Below are 17,078 nucleotides of genomic sequence, written 5' to 3'. Positions count from 1 at the left end.
CTAAATTGTGTTGCTTATGTAATAGGCGCCATAACTGCCTGTCTCTTTATTGGATGAGCCAATGCTGAGGGTTTATTAATCTTCAGGGTGAAGTATTTCAAAAGACTATGTGCCATTTTTAATTTCGAAGTAGAGAGCTTTTGATCAAGTAGGTTGCAAGATAATTGAGGATACTTTTGCCAAATCTGTCTAGACTCTAAACCAAAAATACAGTGTTTTCCGTGTTTATTTTGGCAATAGTTTCAAAGTTTGCCTTGTACACCAATATTTATGAGAAATGACACTGAAGTGAATTCAAACAGCACATTATAATTTAAAATGTTATTGTCTCTCTGAAGCACATCTGGTAATATGAGATCTAAAGCGATTAATTTGGCCAGGACAATGAGTTCTTTATGAATTGGAGCTAGCCCATTGAAATGAGTTTGTTCCTGAATTAATGATGATGGAGAGTGGGAGTTTGGACTAATGACCATCTGCTGGGTTGTTAATGTCCAGCAGACTTCAAGAGACACAGTGACGCCTGTGGTAACGTGCTTGCGCTAACCTTAATATCCATATTGTTACTATGCATTGAACAAGGAAATAAAAGCTGGATGGATCTATAAAGTTCAGTTGGTGGGGTTTTTCTTTGGTGTGTGTGAGAGAACTGTCTTCCAGGGGTGGAAGCTTACTGCTCATCCAGTAGAGCGAGAGTGCTCAGTGCAAAAAGAAATTAATGAAATCCCTACCAACTAAATGAACCATTCAGTGTTGTTTTCTGTTTTCCAGTTATTCTTCCTTCCTGGGAACAGATTGATTTGTTTCCCCTGCCCCCAAGGATTGCTGAGACAAAAAACGCAAATGCTTTTCACTCTGGGGACTGGAGGAGCCCCACACAAGTGCTGTTGTGCTTCATCTGCCGTGGGCATGTGTGATCATCAGATGAGTCCCCAACTCTTTATCCCTGTTGCTACTCATCCCATGTACCTCAGTTGCAGCCCAAGATGTAGTTTAAATGCCTGAAATAGTAATTCTCATAAAGCCATTTTACAGCCTTTCAACATGGAAAGTAGTGTATATTTCTTGATATTGTCAAATCATATTTTGTCTTACATGCACCCTTATCAGATGTAAGGATATAGATACTTGAGTAAATTCTGTAGTGTAAATAACTGTATAAATGAGGGAGGTACAAAATTCCCCTGCATGAGTAATTTCCTTCCCTGCCTGCTTGGATATAGGTCTTCAAGGTGAGTGATGCAAGCCAGCTGCGTGTTTGCTGGAAATGAGTTTAGTAGCTGGGGATTTTCCTTAAAATGAATTGGTAGTACTGACAGAAAAATGCATACTTCATTCTGTGTATGTGGAAACCATAATGGAAATATACATTTATTTATAAATATAATATAAATATTTTAGTATCTCTAGAGTATTGTACTTCCTGCCGTTGATCTTTATCACTGAAAGCAAACAAATAATTTTGCCTTGATGATTCTTATATGTTAATCTAGGATTGCAAACCTGCGCTTCCAAAGATGCTGTTCATGGTAGATGTCTTGAAGATGGCAGTGTCCACAGTGTTTTGATCTGATGAGTTAAAGGGCGGAAGACTTCCAAAGTGTATTTCATACTCTCTGTAAAAGTGTTAGTGCTTCATTCATGCTATTTGGATATAGGGTTTTCAGTGCAGTCTACAATAGCAGGATCACACTTGGGAATAAGTGGAGCGCAGCCCTCCTGGGGCAGGTGCAAGCAGCCTGGATGAAAAATAGGATGTAAACCACTGCCTGATAATCAGGCACAGGGAAACCTGTGTGCCATCCCCCTCCAGTACTGAATCTGTAGGGTGCTTTAGTGTTCTCTTAATACTTTTTTTTTTTTTAATTTTGGTTGAAATTTTGAAAATCTTTATTTCACATGATATCTTCTTATAGTCTTGCCAAATAAGCACTCTACTGCATCAGTTAAAATAGACCTGTGATAGAGTTCTTGCAAGGTGGAAAAAAGAACAAAACTGCAGTAAAAACCCACAAAACGTGTGGTTGAAATGGACTTTATTATGTATTTCAGCTTTAATACGTGCTTAAATTGGAAAAGGAAAATCACATTTTTGTAATTACTGTTCTGAAAAGTGGAGCAGTTCACTTACTTCCTTAGAGAAATATGCTGAATCTTCAATTTCAGAGATTTTAATCTGGTAGTTACAGGTAATCTGTTTTAAGTAGTAATTTTTGTAACAAATGAATTAATCAAACAGTTGAGTTTGTGTGTAAATTTTGCTGACAGCTAACTTTGGAAAAAGGCAAAATAATTCTAGACACATATCAAAATGAAGCCAAATGGTAAATAAAGCAAAAAAATAAGTATGATTTGACAGAAGCACTACGTGGATACATCTTTTAAAACAGATGCAACTTTTCTTACATTTAGGTGTATGGCTCTCAAAACTTTAAAAAATAACAGATAATTTTGAAGTTGGGTAGTTACTTCAACCTACACTGTAGTTATTTTTGTTAAGTATGCTGGGTTCCTATTTTCCAGAAATTAGAGTAGATGCTGAAATGAGTAAGCAGCTTTGGAAAATTTGGCTTTTGTTTTGTAGTAATTGTGATTCAATGCAGCTTCTTCCCAAGCTTCAATGGCTTTTGCTTGAACTACACTGGAGTTGGATTTAAAAAGAAAACCTCAAACCCTGCAAAAGCCCCCAAACCACACAAAACTCCCTTCCATTAAGGGTCTGCTTTACATTTCATGCTGGTGTTAGCTGGCTAGTGTCACGGGGGTGCCCAAACTTCAGACTTCTGTCTGGAACAGCCATAAGAGGAATTTTCTTGCCACAGGAGAGCTGGGGAACTGCCTCTGAGCTCTCCTGGTGGGAAACCTCTTGCTCTGACACAGCTGAAGGAGGCAGCTGCCAGTTGTTGTGCTACACAGGAGCTGAGATGTTGCAGAGAAAGGTGTCCACAGATACAGAGAAAGACAACGGTGCTGCTGTATGAAAGGTTTACATCTGACCTGTTTTTAAAGGACAGGACCGAAAGGTAGAAGTGAACCCTGCCGGTGGCATATGCATAATGTAAGGGTAGTTCAGCTGACTGTAATTATGCTTTCTGCTCTCCAGAGAGTATGATTGTCTTTTTTTTTTTTTTTTTTTAAATTTTTTTCTTTTCTTCCCTCTCCTTGCTGCCTGTTCTACTTTTTATGCCAGTGTGTATGAGTGTCAGTCTGGCTCTACATTAAGTATTCTTTAAATCTTTGGAGTTTGTAATGAAATTCAATTAAGAGAAAAATTACTCAAAACTACATTTCAACAAAGTTTGTGAGCAGAGGTGGCCCAAGAAATCCTATATGGTTATAGCTGTATTAAGTTCAGATGGACCCAAGAATGTCGCCAGGCCTGGAAAAAGATTCTGTGATGGCTATGTTTGCTGGGGTGATTTTGAGGAATTATGGCTGGCCTTCTCCCCAGGCAGTTTCCAGGCACAGCTCAGTCCCTGGTCCAGTTCAGCCATCACTACCAAGAGGTGGTTTTCATGCCCTCTGCTTTGGAGACTAAGATTGATGCGGGCTCTTCTGTCGCAGCTTGCCTTTGTGCTGAGGAATGCTTTTTGGGTGCGTATAGTGCATTAATTTAAGTATAGCTTTCGTGCTTCCAACGATGAAACTCTGCAGCATGAGCTCAGCTGTTATTCAGCATGAGAGAATCTCTAGGTTGGTCCAGTGATGCTGTTGATGTCTTCACTGCGGGGAGAATCAACAGTCAGTTTTTATTTGGTGTTAGCACATCTGCTTCTCAGTCAGCATTTCTCTGCTGTGCACTTTTTACTCCCTTGCATGGCGTAAGCTCACTCTACAATGTTGCTATTGTTTATTTAAAAAAATAATTTCTGGATTGTTTTGTAGGGAAAATGGGGGAGTTAGGAACCAAGTGGGTTAAAAAGTTCTTTTTAAAGGAGGAGGAGAATTTGGAAGAGGCTTGGCACTTGCTAAATTGACATGACCTGGTGGATCAGCATATAGTGGCAACCATGGGGCAAAAAGCATAGTGGCTTGATGGTAGCCCAAGGAATAATGCCCAGGCTGTGGAGACAGTGACAGGGATGGGAGAGAGATGGAGTAACTGTCATCAAGTCTAAAGGGAGCAAATGCTTCTTCCTCCACCTATTCCTGTAGCCTAAATGCAGTAGGGCTCGGAAGGCTGCAGAATCTCATTTGCTGATGAGCCAGAGTGGTTTCCTGCTTTTTGTGTAATACACATGGCCCTTTGTGTGTGTTTGATATACAGCAGGGACTTTTTTTTTTTTCCTGTTGCCTTGCTGAATAAACTGACATCATTTTGGAGCAGAGGCAGGGCCAGGTGGTGTCCTCGCCTAGCCTGGCCTCTCGCTGGATTCAACGGAGGTTTGGTGTCGTTAGTATGCACCCCGGGTGCCCACGCTCCTCGGAGCACGAAGCGGGGGCTAGGCAGCAAGAATGGTACGTAAAAATCCCAGTTCCTCCGAAGATGCAGTTACATAACCTGGAACAGCATTATTGGCATACCTTTGGTCTTTTGGTTCAGTACATCAGTACTTAGTATTTGAATAAAACATTAAAGTTTATAAATGCATAGTTGTGTGTGTTGGCAGTGCTTTAGGTTTGTTCCCCAATTACTGAACTTGGGAGGCAGTTCTGCAGAAGGTTCACTTAAACTGTTTCTTCCCTTAAAAGTGGAAGAAAAGGAACTTTCATCTGAATTCACTGGGCTTAGCTCTGAGAATTCAAAAGGCTTTGAAAACTGGCTGAAGCTCTTGGTACTGTCTTGAGTAATATCCCCCTGAATATTTACTCCAGTTAAAACTATTCAGAGATCCCCCTCCCACCCGGTCCTTATTTGCATTGATTTCCAGTACTAGATCAAATGGCCAATGAAATACAAAGATTTGTCACTTAAAAATAGGTTATTTGGGAGTTGTCAGTCATATTCCTGTGGCCTGATTTTATGCTGTGTTTACATAAATTGCAGTAACTGGAAAGACATACCTATCTGTATTGCATATGCAGTGATTTATGAAGTTAATTTCTTTGTATCCCTTCATGCTTCTAATGCAGTCAATAATATTTACATGTCTTTTGAAACTTCTTGACATAACTTTGGGGATTACATTGGTTTTAACTCTTTAATTAAGGAGAACTGAATTCCTTTAAGTAGCTGTTTGCTCTTTTTCGTGATTTTCTCTTTCAGGATAGAAATGAAAACTGCATTACCTTCCATGACTCTTCTAGTGTTGCTGAAGTACACATGTGATGCACCTTTCCCTCAAGTTTTACATGGTGGGAATAGAGAGATGGTTTAGTGGTGGACTTGAGTTTATGGTGGGCTTGATGATCTTAAAGGCCTTTTCCAACCTAAATGATGCTGTGAATAGATAAGACGAGAGACATCCCTTTATCAGTAATTCTGACATCCCAGCTAGAGCAGGGAAGGATGACTGCTGAATGCATGGTTTCTTGTGGTTCTCTACTGTGTAGGAGAAAAGCTTCACTGTTCAGCGTGCTTAAAATGGAAAGGTGATCTTCATCACTGGTGCAAACCATTTTGGGGTGTAGAAGGTGGAGAGAATCTGGATTCCTTTTCTATCTAGGTGAAAAGTATCTATTAGTGTAGAACTTTAAAAAGCTTTGTAATCTCATCACATTTTATACTCTGAGGTAAAGCTAATGCAAACCCTTTATTGGCTACACCTTAATAACCTCTATTCAAAAATGGTGTTTCCTAATGATCGCTATCCTTGAAATAACTTTCGATCTAAAGCACTAAAGGATTTTGAGTGATTTTCTCCTATCTTACTAAAAGCTACAAAACAACATGCAGTTCACTGAAAAAAAGGTGTCTCTCAGCACAAGCTATGAATTACTAGAGGTGTTTCAAGCATTTCACAAATCTCTAAAAGAGTCTCAACAGTTGCATACTCTTTTATAACGTGTCATCAGGTAACTTCAGATGACTATTTTATTAAAAAATAGGTATTTCCTTGTTTCTGTATTTGAAAGCTAAGTCTAAGTTATTTCTTTGTTTTATTTTCTGAAAAGGTGAATGGAGGTCCTGTCAAAATGCACAATGGTGGAGACTCTGCATTTCCTGAGAATTACTTACAAACAAATGATTTGTTCAAACCATGTCTCTTAGATTGATGTAGAAAGGAGAAAAACATTCAGCTGAAGCAAATCACCTTTCCAACTATAACATTTATAAGTTATGTTATTTTTTTCCCTCTGCATGTGTTTTTTTTGGTTGGTTGTTTTTGTTTGTTTTGTGGGTTTTTTGTTTGTTTTTGTTTTGTTTTGTTTGTCTGAATGGAACTGGTGTTCTCACATGGGGCCAATAAAAGGTCTGCATTTGACGATACAATGTTTAGTAATAAATTGAGATTTTTCTGAGAAAGCCTGTTGGAAATAGAAGACTTGTACATTTATGGCCTTGCAGAGGGAGTATCCCTGTCTGGAGAATACTGCATTTTAAGCCAAAAGAAATGTTAATTCAGCAGATTGTCAGCTTCTTTGTGAAGAATGGTCACTCAGATTCCCTTTGAAATTGTGGCAGGTTAAAGATTGTTACTGTGTGTGATTTCCATTTTACCAGTTTTAGTGTCTTAGGCACTCTACTTGTGTTAATCCTAGGTGGGTGAAGCCATATTTCCTTTCTCTTTCTAGTCATATTTAATTTAATATTCCACGTTCATTATAGTATGTGTATATGTATGCATATATTTATATTAATGGATGTATACACAAAAATTATGATTTGCCAGAGGTTAAGCATGAATGTAATTTTAAACTATGTAGTTTCTCTTTCCTCTGCAGTGTGCTCATGCATTTCAATGCCACAGAAGTGAATGGGACTAAGCTTGCAATTGCAGAACTCTGCTGAACTGGGGCCATGTTTTTCAAAGCTAATATATAGTAGAGAGCGCCCTGGCTTGTTCATCACCATTAGCCAAAGTGTTCTGTTGATAACTGCCAACTTTGGCTCTAGAAAATATGTTGTTTGCAAGCCATGCTTCAACAGTTGTGCTCTGGAGTGACTTGATAAATAACGTAGTGTTTTTACAGGAAATGTCCCAATCTGAGTTATGGGGCTGTTCATTTGGACAAATTACAGGTGAATGTGCACAGTGCTGTTAGTTTGTTAGTAATTTCCTCTTTTTTTTTCTTCTGTATGTACACACAGATGTACGCATCCTCGAAGCAGGGAGAAGGAAAAGCTGGAGGAGTGTGAAGTGGTCCTGCAGTCAGCTGGCTGAGCAAGGGAGGCAGCCAGGCTCGGTGTTTGGGCAACTGGAACATGTCAGGGCTCAGAAAGCTGTAACTGTTCACTTTCCTATGATTATTTGCTGTGTTGGCTTCCTAATGTTATGTACTCTCTGATGAAAACAAAACCCCAGAAATCTTCATTAATCACACTTTACTGTAGTCAAAAAGTTGGATGGACTTTTTCTGATGGCTGTGTGGAAAAAAACTGTGTTTCACATGTTATATATAAGTAACTTAATGCACTTTGGCTAGCTGTTCTGTTTCTGGAAAAGCCAACTGAATATTGCTAGTCTAATAATTACAAAGCCCCTGTCTAAACATCTCATTTCATCAGTGATACTGTGCTCAGGAAATTGCAATTGTGGGCAACACACAAATGGGCTTTGTAGGAGCCCATCTCCTGGTGGTGAATCTGTGCCAATTCCTTTCCTCGCAAAACATACCCGAGTCACTGTGTGTTATGAAGAGAAAGGCAATGAAGGGTCCACGTGTAAAGTGATAATTATCCATTATTCTGGTTTTAAGTAGGCTTCCCTTAAGCGTCAGCAATGCCAAACCAAACATTCCTTTGTATCTCTTTTTTTCTCTCCAGCTCTCCAAAAGAGTTTACAGTTGAGGGGAAAAAATATCTTTCCCCCTCGTTTATTTGGAATTAATGTTGTTTAGGAAAATTTTTAACAAAGTAAATGGACCTTCTGGACAGTGCTGACATTTTTGTCTTTCATCAGTATGATCTTTTGGAAGTCCTGTGGGTTTTTTCTGTAGTAGGGTCTAAAGTTATTTATTTGAAAATATAAAGACAAACATATTACACGCATTTTATAGAAGAGGTAAAACAGCCTACTTGGACTTGATGCATACCAATTTCCCTGTTGTTAGCAAAATTGGAAGAAGAGTAGCTCCTTGAAAAATGTGTGCATGAGAGAATAAACTTGTGATTTTGATTTGGTGCAGAGCAGCATTTTGTGGTTTTCTTTTTCTTTTCTTTTTAGGGGACTTTGCGAAAGATGTATTTAAGTGTAGAGAAGAGATATCCCTAAAATGGCTGACTCTGAAATAGATTTGTCTATATTTATACTCTTAAAAAGCATTGGGCTGTTGTGTAGTCTCTATTTGCTTTTGGATACACCTTATCTCTTTGTCAAGTTGTCCATGAATGTGGTTTCAAGGTTTGCATTGCATACTGGTTACGTGTGTTTAGGAAGACCTCGTTCCTTATCTCAGTGTCTTGACTCTGGCCTTACAGAAATTGAAAATACATAAAAATTTTGTTTGTCCTGTAGATCTTTGCTTTTCTACTGACCTTAACGTATCAAGAGTTTCTCAGTAAGAGGGCTCTAAAACTTTCATTTAAAACAAAACAAACCCCAGAAAAACCTTCATTATTATCGCAGTCCTGTGATTTCAGGAGAGACCACCCTGCGTCATATACACGATCTGATGTCCTTATGAGTGATGGCAAGGTTTTTTCCCTTTTTCTATAAAGTAAGTGTGGTGGTGTTAGTGAACTTTAGCTGAGTGTCAAGAAATTTCCTGTAACAGAAATGGAAATGCAAAAAGGAAGTCTCGGAAGGCGAAATACATGCAGACACAGTAAATATGTTTCTCCCGTAGTAACAGAATTCTTCAGATATGTTGGAATCCATTGGAACATTACCCGTCGCTGTAATATTTATTCAGCACATAGGACTGGACTTAAGTTCATTTAAGGCTTTGTGTATTATAATTTCCTTCCACTGCTGTTTGACTTGCTGTGATTAGATTCCTTGTGCTTCAACAAGGGCTTTGCTTCCTCTCAGCCTGTTTTTATTTCCTCCAGTACCTGAACTTGTGGTGAAATGACAAATTTGCACGACAGTGATCTTTTCCAAAACAGCGTGTAGTGATATCCTAAGCTAAGGCATCAAGCAAAGAGTGGAGTATCTCTCTAACTGCTATCACACAACGTCTGTAATAGAAAAGCAATTTTCTGGAGACTTAAAGCCTGTGAAAGTAGGTGTCACGGGCTCTCGACTATTAATACATATGCCAGGCACACAAACCTGGAGGGTTTTTTTAATTTTGTTTGTTCTTTCCTGTCTAACAGAGAAATGGGATTACAAAATGACTTAGGATGCTAGCTGGGTTGTTACCCTTGCATGTTTTGTTTGTTTGTTTAGTGTTCTAGAGGGGCACGGAGCAGCAGCAGCCCTTGCCCTTAATCAGGAATCTAAAGCTGCAGCTGCTGAGCACCAGAGATTTGAATGTAGAAAAGACTAAAGGGAAGCTTTGCGTGTGTGCATCTGCATGATTGTTTATTAGCCAAATCAGCATCTTTCCTAATTGTAGCAAAGTTCAGAGATTTGGAAAGGAATCTGAGTAATTCTGCTGAAAATTTCTGCTGAAATTCTTTCTTCTTTGGTTTCCTTTCTTTAACTGTGTGCACTGTAAAGCAATTTTTGTTGTTGCTGAAATTTGACAGATTCACATCCAGCTGTGGAAGGTTTTTTTTAATAAGCCAGGATTTTTGGCCCGGTGGTGAGGTTTATGTTGTGCATCTTCCTAGAATTAAATCTATTGAAAATTGATTCCTAATGCATCTGCAGTTGTTTTTCTTAAAACTTTTCTTATGAGAAAATAGATCTTCTAAGAAGGACAGATGTTAGTGAGTAATGAAAATACTAAATGTAAATTAAAAAAAAAACCCCAAAGCACGAAGTCAAGCCATGTAGCTGGAGTCTGTATGTTAGAGGGGTGAAGGGTGGGCAAAGCAGAAGCACAGCTGTAGAGTTAATGGGTAGAGCCTGTAACTCCCTCAGGTGACACACCTATAAAGTGTGTGTAAGTTCTTACGGTATTGGAGAATTTGTCAAGGAAAAACTTTCATGCTGCTACATATCACGTGGTCTCTCCTGGCAACTGTCATTGTTCTGCATATAGGTTTGACTGTTCCTGCAGTGTGAAGGCTTGTACTCTAAAATCCTTTAGTCTCTTTAGCCCTGTAGCTGGTGCATGTGCATAATGCCCTTTTGTGCACTTTGTGTGCTCATTATTGAAGAGTCACAGTTTCATGGTACTGGAAAGAAACTCTTCCGGTAAAGAAAATATTGAACTGTGTGTTCTTGTGTGAGCTGAGGCATTTGAATGGTTTTCTTTCCAAATGGTTTTGTTTCAGATTTGATTTTCATTTTGCGGTCCTAATTATCATTTAACAGTAGAATTTGTCTCAAAAGTGAAATCAGGAAACTCAATTAAAATGTTTAATCTCCATCTTTTGAATTTCAGTAACGAAAACTATGCTGTTGGTTAATTTTGCGGAGTAACGAGTTATAACGCATGACATGGTGTTATTCCTTAAATCGCTCGGAAAATGGTTTATGTAGAATACATTGCCTGCTTGTTGAGGAGCAGATTTATTTGAGTACATGCCAGCAGTATTTTGAGATAAAACAGCGATGACTTGCTGCTGCTGTACTCATACGGTCTATGCTGGGGCTTGCTTGTAAAGCGCTGATCTAGTGTCCTGCTCTTCCCTGCTTTTCTTCAGTGTGTGTCAGGCATGGTCTGTGCTGAGCCACCTCACCCAAGTCTGTCCATTTTCTCAAGCTTAGATTCAAAAGAAGGTGTCCAAAGTGTCAAACCTATTGTGTTTGAGCAAACCACAATCTTTTGATGTTCATTTGCGTATATGGGGTGTTTTAACTTTTGTGAAGATCTGGGAGGGCTGTCAAAATTACTGCACTGTACAAAGGCATGAGAGAAGCAACGTATGTGTATGTATTCTGAAAAAGAACTATGGATTATTCCAATGATAGAAAGTTTTGAAATAAGCAAAAGGTGATTTAGTGACTCTGCTATCACGCTATCCAACCCCAAACGCAGACTTGAGCAGTAAGCAGGACTATTCAGATACCTGAAAGTTAGAAGGGTTTGTGGCACTTGCTTGGCAAGCTGACCAGGAGGGCTTGGCAGTTTCCGCTACAAGCGCTGGGTCTTGCCCGCTAGCGGAGCCTCGCTGCAATGGGGGTCTCTGTGGTTCAGACGTGCATCATCGTGGGAAGTGCTATGATGATTTCCTATTGCTGCAGGAGAGGTGTTGGGTTGTTTTCTTCCAGCTTTCTGTAGGACAACGTGATTATATGCAATGTAGGGCTGATCTTGAGCAAAGTTGTGTATATGAAAGAGGATATTTTCAAAAATACTCATTAACGGTTCATTTTTACAGGAAGAAAAATAACAGTGTTAATTATACTAGGTAATATCATACAATCTGTGTGTGAGTTTGAAATGAGTTTGAAAGCTATTGCTTTTGCTGAGCTGATAAACTGCTGTGGTCAGCACAGAGTTAATGCATCAGAAGTAAATACATGCATTTCACCAATCAAAACTGATGTATTTCTGCTTAGGCTTTGAACTTCTGCTTCACGAGGGTGTCTGGGGAGTGTCAGTCGATGTTTTGATCCCTCTTTTACCTCCCAGAAGATCCTGTGGGGAAGGTTTCGTCTTTGTTTCACTTTGCGTAGTAGCAGCGTTATGTTGTTAAGTAAGGAGTCCTGCAACGTGGTTGGACACTGACCAAATGTAGAGTATGTCTCATCTTTTCAAGTTCTTTCTATACAAAGTTTGAAGGTGAAGATACAGCATCACATTGCCTCCCAGACTTCATATCCTGTGTTACTTTGTAAAAAATACGCTGTCTTGACTTGCAGACTGAAACACAGTGATTAACTGCTGAACTTGATCCTGTAGTGGGTTTGGAAAACTTTGACTGAAGCCTTGGGTAGCACTGGGAATGGATTCAGAGCTATTGGAGAGACTGGAGGAGGGAGCAGATGTATGCCCAGCAGTTAAACCACAGAGGAGCCAGACAGCTCATTCCTCATACTAGAACATTTGTGATGTTTTTCACATTTAAACACAGTGAATTACAGTAAACCAGAAGGAAAGTGACAAAGGGATTCTGTGATTTGGTCTTTGCTTGACAGGAAAAGGTTAGGGTTTTTTGAATTGCAGCTGCAATATGGATGATTGGCTCCAGAAACTAGGCAGAGGATGCTGTAGATTTATGCTGTTTTGAAGCAGGGGGTTAGAAGAGAGAGTGATGTTAGTAAGATTTTAATTGATGGGTGATGGGGCAAACAATGCACAAAGAAAGTTTTGCTCCTTCTTGCCAACCCAGCTCTGATGGTCTCATTTGGACCAGCTCATCTCTTGGTGCATCTCTTGGGAAAATCAGCAAAATGTATAGTGTCTTACAAAACCAAAAAACCAACAACAGGAACTTCTCCCCCCCCCAAAAAAAAAACCCCAGACCAACCAACAACAAACCAACAAACCTGGAACATTTCAGTATGCATTGATGTGCAGGAGGAAAAAAAAAAAAAGGCTGAGAGGTTTTTGTGGGGCTTTGAAGAAAGAGAACTGTTGGAGAAGGGAAGGCATAACTCACACCCACATCCAGAGCTCTGCTGGAAGGGAATGAAAGAAGCCATTAGAATTCTGTGCAATTTTGAAGAAATAAATATTAACTTGAAATAACACTTCAATTTTAAACAGGTACCACTATGTTACTTAGAAGGGCTGAGGAGTGGTGGTGAATAGCAGCAGCAATGAGTCTTGATGGCACACAGTGGTTTGTGTCCTTGTAACTTCTGCCCTTTCTGTCTTTGTTATTTAGAATTTCTTTCAGTGTCATTTCTTGGTTCATGTGAAAGAATTGTGTTAGTGTTAGCATATAAACTTGCTTTTATGGTTTATGTGACCTGGGATCAAAGCTATTCTCGTGGGGTTCAGAGCAGCAATGTGTTTGCTCCAGAAGGGATTTTGCAGGCAAACAAATAACAAAACCTAGATCTGGGGCGGATGTGCTTATTCTTTAACAAAGATATATGCAATATTTAATGGCCAAATGTCAAGTTCTGGTCGTGTTAACGTGGGTAAGAATTTTGCCATAGCCTTCCTTGGAGTCTGGAGTTCATCCTGCAACTTGAGACTTTCTGAGTTCTGGATTTGGAGTTCTGTGAGAGGTTCTGGACTCAGAAATGCAACATCTGATACCATTCGCATGAGAAGTGCGACAATCCGACAATCTGTCCAGGCTGTGTGCAGGCACCTGAGTGTCCTTTTTGCTTACAAAATATTTTATGTCAAGAAAACTACTAATATCCATTTTCTCCCCACCCACTTTTTTTTTTTTAATACAGCAGGAAGAACTCATCCAAATACTGTTTAAAAATAAACCAGCAGATGGCTTTACTGTGATCAGCATAGTCTGTAATGTGGAATTTCAGGGCTACATGTTTTATATGTATCGATCTGTATTCATAAAGTGCTGACTGTTTAGTCTGCAAAAGGCTGCAATTAAAATGTAATACAGTATTTTTAGAGGAATACTTCTCTTGATCATGAATAAAGTGGCTACAGCAGAAGCAGTTCTTAATATTGATGCTAGTTGTGCCTCTGGAAAATAGGAAAGGAATGTACTGTATGTTGAGAAGGTTTTTAAGAAATCAAACCAACTTCCTTAACTATGATCACTTCCAGCTATTTGGAAGAGATGTAGACTAGGGGTGAGGGATTTGACACAAAGGAGGAGGTTCAGGTTAGATTTTGGTTAATGATGATCGTTGTTCAACATAAATACATAGTTGGACTCCATAGTTACAACTGCAAACAGTCCTATGATGAACAATAGTTTCTTTCAGGCTGCTTCAAGCTTTTTTAGAGTACAGTGATAAATTGCTGAGAGAACAAAAAATGGAACAGAACTCCTCTCTCCAATGAAATTTTTTTCCAGAAACTTTAAAATTGAAAATTGTGATACTTCAAATAATAGCTGTTTTGAATAATTGGTAACTTTTTTTTTAGCAAAGTACAGTTATTTTAAGAGACAAGGATTATATTTGTCTGTGAAATGCAAGTAATCCGTATTTTTCCTGAGCATGCTTTTTTAAAGTATTTTTTAAGTCACTGATATGCTATAAGTTTGAATATTTTCCCATGAAATCAGCTATAGCATGCTATTGATTTAGATCCTGTTTAAAGGAACTGAGATATATTTTTTTTTGGTAACGTTAAAGCTGCTCTGCAATTTTTAGCAGCTCAGGATTTTAAAGGCAAACCAATCTATTAGAAGGAACAACACATTTCTTGAACTAGGACCTCCCAGTATGCCCATTTGGGTGGCCCTGGCCGATTATGGCCTGTGAAAATGCATGGTCGTACATCTGAGTGGTTTTGGCTACTGTTAAGGAGTTGTGCTCAATTAAGAAATGTAGATAGAATAACTGTGTTTATTCAGAAATTATGAATGCATATGTATTTCAAGTTCTCTTTCTGGGATACTCTGTGAAAGAGTGCTCAGAGGAGTAAGCTATAGGTAGCAGTGCAAGCAACTGCTTTGAGTGATGAATTCAGAAATACCAAGTACCACACAGATTACGGGAAGAGCTGAGCCTAAGATGCAGACACAATTAAAGCTGTATCAATAATTATATTGCAAGAGTATTTGGAAGGGTCTAACAGGACTGGTTTTATATGATTGATCTTGAAATTAATAGTAGTAGTATCCCAAAGTTTGCAAAAAGATTGTTTGGATAAGTGTAATGCTTTCTGGTACTGAGTTTTGATGACACAAAAGCAAGCTTGTCACTTCTAAAGAAGGTCAAGTAGAAAGAAATATTGACCTACTTCAGACAAGGAAAATTGAACTTGCATAAATAAAAATTCAGGCAGAAGAGGCCAGAAAAATTATTTTTTTTTCCTTCCTTCTATTTAGCACTTCTACAAAACGACAATAAAGAAACCCAAAATTATTTCTGAGACTACCAATTTTATGTCATTAATGTGCCAGTGAGTCACTCTGTGAGCGTTTTCCTGGTGAAGTTTACTTGCGTATTTATTTCAATTCTGTGCAACTCCAACCAACCAAAGCCAGAAAACAAATATTAATACATGGGTATCCATGTTTTATTATTTTAAACATGTAGCTCCCTGGATTTTTGATATGAAATGATTTATTTAAAATGTAGAATTTACAGAAAGTGTTTTCTTGGATTTTGAGATGAATCAGAGAGGTAAATACTGTATTTATTGATGTATTTCTTGGTTCAAATGCACTATGAGATTAACCAGTTTCTATCAACTTTACTAATAAATCATGGTATAACTGCCAGTGCATCATTGAATGCAGAGGGTTGGACATTAGCTTGCCAAGTTTTAGAATTAGTTGATCTATATATTCTCGCCAGCTGTTTTGTGATGATAAGCATAGATAATTAAATTTGAGTAATGTGAAGAACAAATTTATTTTTTTAAATGTCTTCTGGAGAGTAGGTTTCTGTTTTACAGCAATTTTATAAAGGATTTTGGAGACTGTTAGGTGTTTATAGTTGTTTACAACCTCTGTTGAGGGCACACTTGTTTATTCAGTTTGTGACACTGTCCAGCTGTGGTTTATGAACTCTGTACACAGACCTTCAGATGGATAGGCATTATCACTGTTAGTTTGAGGGAGTTGAGAGAAGATTTTAGACCAGTTCCAAATCTTCAGTATGTGTAATGCATGGATGAAACATCTATGTTAAGGATAAAGTAATTCCTGGTAAGATCTGGTGGGTTTTATCTTGAGTAGAAGTGAATTGGCTGATGTAGCAAATCATATGTAGTAGACTTTCCATTAGCTAAATGAGGATTAGTTTATACCCTAGAATGTGCTAGTGGATTATAGCCTCAGATGTGTCTGACATCTCTGAGCCTTTTACATATATGTGAATTAAATATGACAAATATATTTGCCCTGGATAGCACACTTGAAATATATTTGTGACTTAAATTGCTTAAGAAATCCAATGTATTTTGTATCATTTGGTTTTAATGTAAACCCAACCCCTTAATTGGATGCTAGGGCAGAAATGTTTTCATTCTAGGTCTTATGGTAGGATTCAAAACAAGCCTTATGAATTTCACAACAAAATAATTTAAGAAGGGAAAAAGAAGGCCATTTTATTTGTGTTTAAGTTCTGCTGTGGAGTGAGCCTGAGCGGTCTCCCATAACTCGATCTGGTGTTCGTCTGAGGTCTGCATGCTGAATCAGCTCTGGGGCTGTAACATTGTTGGAAACGAGACAATTCAGTGACTTCATTAGGAATTAAGGCTGTACTGTCGATACCTCCAGTGCTGTGCGCTCTGCATGGTGCTGTGCTGAGAATCCTGCTCTTTTTTTAATTGTCTTGTCTTGATGCATTCTATCTGATCGTGAGGCTTTCATAATGTAAAAGTGGAGTGTCTGTCATTCAAAGGTGTTAAAAAGGAGGATACAAAATCCCATTCAGGATGTGTTGGCCACATGTTGACCATCGGCCAGTACCACAGAGGGTACACAACACTGCTCTAAGAGGAGACGGGCTCACCGCCTTCCTGAGAAGCCTTTTCTTTGCCTGCTGCTGGCTTGGAAGAAATATTGGTGCTCTACAATGTAATAAAGCTTTAAGTTAATGGAATTTTATGTTTAATGCAGGCTGCTGTGACCCTCTGTGTGGTCACTCTTTATTAACTTCAGTAGTACGTGAGTGTTAGCAGCTCTGCCATCCCACTTCATAGGCCTCTTGCTAGAAATTCACTGAGCAGGGGGAAAAATATACGCACTCAAAGACAGAAGTTCACCAGATGCTATTAGTGCTTTCAGTCTACCACTGCAATTTATTAGAAGTTGCTTTTGTGCCCACCTATGTGGCAATATGTCCAGGTGAACAGTCTGCTGAACGGTGTTACAGTTGATCTCTGGCGAGTTTTGCTTGTTTACATATCTTACATACAAACATGAA

The 17,078-nt window shown here is 38.7% G+C and overlaps 1 protein-coding gene across 1 annotated transcript in view; it reads left to right on the top strand.

The window, feature by feature from the left end:
* The window catches only part of PLEKHG1 (pleckstrin homology and RhoGEF domain containing G1), a 134,040-nt gene that overhangs the window by 19,182 nt on the left and 97,780 nt on the right, over nucleotides 1-17,078 (top strand). The gene's annotated exons all lie outside the window — the stretch shown is intronic.

The sequence above is a fragment of the Caloenas nicobarica genome, chromosome 3 (genome assembly GCF_036013445.1).
Source record: "Caloenas nicobarica isolate bCalNic1 chromosome 3, bCalNic1.hap1, whole genome shotgun sequence".
NCBI classification, from domain to species: domain Eukaryota; kingdom Metazoa; phylum Chordata; class Aves; order Columbiformes; family Columbidae; genus Caloenas; species Caloenas nicobarica.
This window is presented reverse-complemented; position numbering and strand designations above follow the sequence as displayed.